At 37.1% G+C, this 6577-nt stretch overlaps 1 pseudogene; it reads right to left on the minus strand.

Moving 5' to 3' along the window:
* Window positions 1-4562: 4562 nt before the first annotated feature.
* On the minus strand, window positions 4563-5438 carry LOC122727815 (annotated as a pseudogene).
* Between the last annotated feature and the right edge of the window lie 1139 nt (window positions 5439-6577).

Here is a 6577-nt window from a genome sequence, read left to right on the forward strand (position 1 = left end):
GCTCTATCCACTGCGCCACCTAGCTGCCCCTAATGTCTGAATGTTGATGGGATCTCCCCATAGATGGAAGAGCAGACAGCCAGAGACAGAGTCTTAGGGGACACCAACATGTGGGGGAGGGTACAAGTATTCTTAGTAAAGAAAGGTCAAAGGCTACATATTCTTGGAAGTTTAGTAAAACTAGATTTACTTTTTTTCAGCACTTCACCTGACATAGAGGGAACTAGATTATTTTGAGGTGAGACTGCAACATTAGAATGCCCTGCTCTTCATACAGACATTTTACAACTCCATATGTCTGTTTCATCTGTCACAAAAGTGGGTGGAACATACTGGACCATCCCTGGAATCTGAGGGTAGCTGTAGAAAATATATTTGTGTCAAACAGCAATTTCTAACATGTGTTTGTATATGCAAATATATATACCTACATATGCATATGTGTATGTACACATGTGCATACAAACCTATAATATATACATACTCACATGTGTGTATGTATATGTGTATACATACACATATGTGTATGTATGTAAAATGGGGGTGGCTTCAGGGTTCAGGGTACACATATGTGTATATGTATATGTATATATGTTCTATGTATGTATGTATATAAAAATTCTGCATCCTGAATCCATTCCTTCTCTGTCAGGAGGCATAAACCATGTTTCATCCTTCATTTCATCATTCTCTTCCTCCTCTGGATCCATGAATAGTCATTGCATTGATCTAAGTTCTAAAGTCTTTCAAAGTTGCTTCTTGTCTTACAGCATTGTTGATAGTCTATAAATTATTTTTCTGTTCTCCTCGTTTTCATTCTTCATCAGTTTATACGATTCTTCAACATGGGTCACTTTTATGATACTGATGTTACAGTATAAATTATTCTTCTGGTTCACTCATCATTGCTTCATACAAGTCTTCCCATGCCTCTTTGAAACCATCTATTCCTTCATTTCTTACATCACATTAGCACTCCATCACATCTTTATACCACAATTTGTTCATGGGCATCTCTTTAGTTTCCAAGGTGGGTTTTTTTTTACCATCACTAAAAGAGCTACCAAGAATATTTTTGTACATAAAAGATCTTTTTCTATTTTTTATCTCTTTTAGGTATAAGTCTAGTAGCAGTATAATTGTATTTATCCAATACATATCCTGTTTGTACATACTTGTTTTCAGGTTGTCTCCCTGACTAGAATGGAACTAGGAAGGAACTGGTTTTTACCTTTCTTTGTATCCCTAGACCTTGGCACAATGCCTGGAATATAGTAAGCACCTAATAAAATACTTATTAATTCACTGGCTGCTTTGATTTCCTCATCAGTAAAATGATGATAATAATACCTAAAGGAAGTACTTCATGGGGTTGTTTTGAAGGTCAAATGAAAAAATGCACGTAAAGACATTTACAAATTATTGTTATTATTGTCTCATTTGGAACCTGAAACAACACTGAGGTAGGTTAATTCCATTAAACATGATAACTGGGAATGCCTCTAGTTAGCTGTCTCATTTTATAGATGAGAAGACTGCATGTCCTGAGAAGTGATTTGCCCAAGGTCATAGGGTAATAAGTGGTATAGTTAGGACTTTGAACCCAGGTGTTTTGATTCAAAGTTAAAGGTGCCTTTTACTCTGTATCTTAGTATATGAAATCATCCACGATAACAGTAGTTCTCAAGATTTAGACCCATTTTATACTCTTAAAAATTATTGAGAAAGAGTAACTAGGTGGCACAGTAGATAAAGCACCCGGCCAATTCAGCTTCAGACATTTGATACTTAGTATTTGTGTGACCTTGGGTAAATCACTTAACTCCTGTTGCCTCGCCTATATATATATATATATATATATATATGAGACTCCAAAGAGTTCTTGTTTATGTTAATTATATCTATCAATTTTTATCAAATTAGAAATTAAAGTTGAATATTTTAAAAAATATTCACTTTAAAATAACAATAATAAATCCATTATGTGTTAACATAACACATCATATTTTTATTTTTTTTATTTTTATTTTTTTTAGTGAGGCAATTGGGGTTAAGTGACTTGCCCAGGGTCACACAGCTAGTAAGTGTTAAGTGTCTGAGGCCGGATTTGAACAATCAGGTACTCCTGACTCCAGGGCTGGTGCTCTATCCACTGCGTCACCTAGCTGCCCCACACATCATATTTTTAATGAAAAATAACTATCCACCCCCCAAATCTCTTTATTATATGGCTTAATAGAAGACAGTTGAATTCTCATCAGCTTTTGCATTCATTCTGTTTTGATATATTGCTTTAGTCGAAGTATATTAAAAAAAAATCTGGTGTGATACAGATATGTAGAAGGAAAAGGGAGGAGTCAGTATTATTATAAAAATAATTTTGACCTAATGGAATCCCTTGAAAGAGTCACTAGGGCCCCATAGGAGTTCTCAAACCACACTTTGAAAACCATTGTGTTGAGCAATGAAGGATAGAAGATGTACACTCACCCCGGTGAAATTATGTATCCTCAAAGTATTAGAGTATTTTATCAAGGGGGCCCATGCTGCTTCAGGTGTCTTGTTCAGAATGGTGTTGTTCATAGATTATTCTCTTGCAGAGGCAGTGTGATATGTTGGAATGAACAATGAAATGAGTTAGAAGACCTAGCTTGGAGCCCAGCTCAATCTATTAGTAACTGTGTGACCTTGAGGTGGGTAGTACCAATATTACTATCTCCATTTTGAATATAAGGATACTAAGAATCATAGAACTGAGGTGTCAAACGTAGCAAATGGTAAGAGCCAGAATCAGACCCAGGTTTTTCCTGAGCCCAGATTCAGCATTCTTTCTTCTTACAATTACTTAATTACATTGTGGGGGATACAAAGGAATTCTAAGGCATGGATTTTCCTCATAAATAGCCTACAACCTAATTGTAAGGACAACTATATTGTTATTAATCAGAAGGTTACAGAATGTATTAGAGCAGGGATTTTTTTCCTGCTATTCTTATTATATTTTATTTTTCCCCAATTACATGTAAAAACAATTAAAAAATTTGTTTTGGGGGGATTTTTTGAGTTCCAAATTCTATCCCTTTCTTCCTCCCCTTGCCTCTCCCTGAGATAGTAAGCAATCTGATAATGGTTATACATGTACAAACATGTAAAACATTTCAACATTAGTCATTTTGTGGAAGAAAATTTGAACTAGAAAAAAGGGAGACAGGAAGGGGAAAGTAATATGCTTCAATTCAGATGCCATCAGTTCTGCATTTTTCATCATAAGTCTTTTGGAATTGTCTTGGATCATTGTATTACTGAGAATAGCTAACTCATTCATAGTTGTTCATTATACAGTGTTGAAATTACTGAGTACAATGTTCTCCTGGGTCTGCTCACTTCACTCTGCATTAGTTCATGTAAGTCTTTCCAGGTTTTTGAAATCATCCTGCTTGTCATTTCTTGTAACACAATAATATTCCATTACAATCATATACCACAACTTGTTCAGTCGTTCCCCAATTGATGGACATCCCCATAATTTCCAATTCATAGTCACCACAAAAGAGCTACTATAAGTATTTTTCTGCAAAAAGGTTCTTTTCCCTTTTCTAAAAAAAAAATCTCTTTGGGGTAGAGACTTTAAAATGGTATTATTGCATCAAAGAGTATATCAGTTCACAACTCCACCAACAGTTCGTTAGTGTCCCAGTTTTCCCACATTCTCTACAATAGTTATTATTTTCCTTTTCTGTCATATTAGCCAATCTGATAGGTGTGAGGTGGTATATCAGAGTTATTTTAATTTGCATTTCTCTAATCAATAATGATTTAAAACATATTTTCAAGACTATAGCTTTGATTTCTTTGTCTGAAAACTGTTCATATCTTGTGATCATTTATCAATTTAGGAATAACTTGCTTTTGTTGTTGTTGTTGTTGTTGTTTTGTGGAGCAATGAGGGTTAAGTGACTTGCTCAGGGTCACACAGCTAGTAAATGTCAACTGTCTGAGGCTGAATTTGAACTCAGGTTCTTCTGAATCCAGGGCCAGTGCTTTATCCACTGCACTACGTAGCTATCCCAATAACTTGTATTCTTATAAATATGATTCAGTTCTCTATATACTTGAGAAGTGAGGCCGTTATCAGAGAAACTTGCTATAAATTTTTCCCAGTTTTCTGCTTTCCTTCTAATTTTGGTTGTGTTGGTTTTGTTTGTGCAAAGCCTTTTTAACTTAATGTAAACAAAATCATCAATTTTACATCTAGTAATGCTCTCTATCTCTTATTTGGTCCTAAATTCTTCCCTTTTCCATAGATCTGAAAGGTAAACTATCCCATGCTCTCCTAATTTGCTTATGGTATCATCTGTTATGTCTAACTCTTGTACCCATTTTGGATAAGAAAATAATTTTTATTATAAAGGGTTGACTCGACATATTAGGCATCCCCTACTCCTGCAACTTCAAAATGGGGGTGGGGGGTGAAGCAGAAAGGGAAATGGATGAAAACACCAATTCAGACATGCTCCATTTTACCTTCTCCCTGTTTTCTCCTTTCCTCTAGGCAAGAGCTTGCCAATATCCTATCCATTTCTAAAAAGGGTGGGGATAAGGATCAGTGCAGTTTAGGCTTCAGGACTTTCTGCCCTCTATCCCTTAAGCTCTGGAGCACCACTGACATGCATTGCTTCTAGTGGCTTCCTTTCTAGTGGACACTCGGGGTTTCCTCTCCCTCAATAGGCATCTTAGTTTGAGATGGAACTATAGGCATCATCTCTGGTGGAGGGCCACTCTCTTCCTTAGGTGGCCTTGATGTAGACGACGAAGACGAGCCAGCTCTCTCTCAGGTGGCTGCTGCCAATTGTACCATGGATACCAGGAGGTGCCTGCAACTAGGGAAGGAACCATTGGGGTACAGCCCACAGCTCCATGGGAGTTGCTGAAATCAGGATGTGGTAACTGAGTAAACCATGGTCTCTGGCCTTCAGGATGGCTGCTGTCAGCTTCTTATGCTGCTTCATACAGACACCTGTGTATGGAGCATGGAAGATGACACCTGTGTGAGCACAGACAAACTGTTCCAAGAGCTTCACATTTCTAAAGTTCACATGGAGCTTCTGATCCCGGCAGATGGGGCAAGGGTTCCCAGCAACTTTGTTTCCTTGAATGCATGTCTTACAGGTTCGCTGTGGTGGGATGCCCCCTTTGTGGTTGCGTCGATAGTCAGCCCAGACTGGACTAGAGCCATAGCGACCCAGGTATTCTTCTGTCTCCAGATATTTCCAGGGAGCATCCTGATAGGGGGAGACAGGAGTGGAAGATTCTTCCTCAGGGGGAGCTTTGGTGCTTAGTGGCTGAGCAGCAGCCTGCGCCCAGTGGACATCTCTGACAGGTGCGAGGCCCAGGAGCTGCTTAAGCAGCAGGGTTAGGAGAGAGGCCGCCATCTTGGTGTACGGATAAGGGAAGGCCTCTTGTACCCATTTTGACCTTATCTTGGTATACTTTGTGAGATGTTGGTCCATATTTAGTTTCTGACATGCTGTTTTTTGGTTTTCCTGGCAGTTTTTGTCAAATAAGGAGGTTTTGGTCCAAAAGGTTGGGTCTTTGGGTTAATCAAACATTAAATTACTATGGTCATTAGTATTGTATTAGTATTATATACCTAATCTATTCCACTGATCCACCATTCTATTTCTTAGCCAGTATCAGATTGTCTTGATGATTACTGGTTTGTTATACAGTTTGAGATCTGGTTTAGCTGGGGTACTTTATATTTTTTATTGATTCCCTTTGATAGTCTTGACTTTTTTCTTTTAGATGAATCTTATTATTTTTTCTAGCTGTATAAAATATTTTTGGTAGTATGATTTTTATGGTGCTGAATAAGTAAATTAATTTAGGTACAATTATAATTTTTATTATATTAGTAGGGCAGGGGCAGCTAGTTGGCACAGTGGATAGAGCACCGGCCCTGGATTCAGGAGGACCTGAGTTCAAATCTGGCCTCAGACACTTAACACTTACTAGCTGTGTGACCCTGGGCAAGTCACTTAACCCCAATTGCCTCACTAAAAATATATATATATATATATATATTAGTAGGGCAGGGATTTTTAACCATTTTTGCATAATGGATCTCTTTAGCAGTCCTGTGATGCCCATACACCCCTTAACAAAATAATGTTTTAAAATAATTGAATTGCAGTAGCTAAGTGATATAATGGATAGAGTATTGTACCAGTAGTTAGGAAGACTTGAATTAAAATCTGACCCTGGAAACTTACTAGCAGGGTGGCTCTGGGCAAGTCACTTAACCACTGCTTACCTCAGTTTCCTCATCTGTAAAATGAGGATAATAATAACAACTGTCTCCCAGCTTTGTTGTAAGGATCAAATGAAGTAGTATTTATCAAATATCTTAAAGAGTTTTAAAAATGCTATCTATTATTATTATTATTATTATTATTATTATTATTATTATTATTATACCTAATTGAAGGAAAAGGTAAATTTCAGCTAAAAATCCAGGAAAAAAAAGATGTGACTTTTTCCCCCACCGAAATTCATGTTGTCCCAAAAAATATGTTGG

Source organism: Dromiciops gliroides, chromosome 1, assembly GCF_019393635.1.
Source record: "Dromiciops gliroides isolate mDroGli1 chromosome 1, mDroGli1.pri, whole genome shotgun sequence".
In the NCBI taxonomy this organism is placed as follows: Eukaryota; Metazoa; Chordata; class Mammalia; order Microbiotheria; family Microbiotheriidae; genus Dromiciops; species Dromiciops gliroides.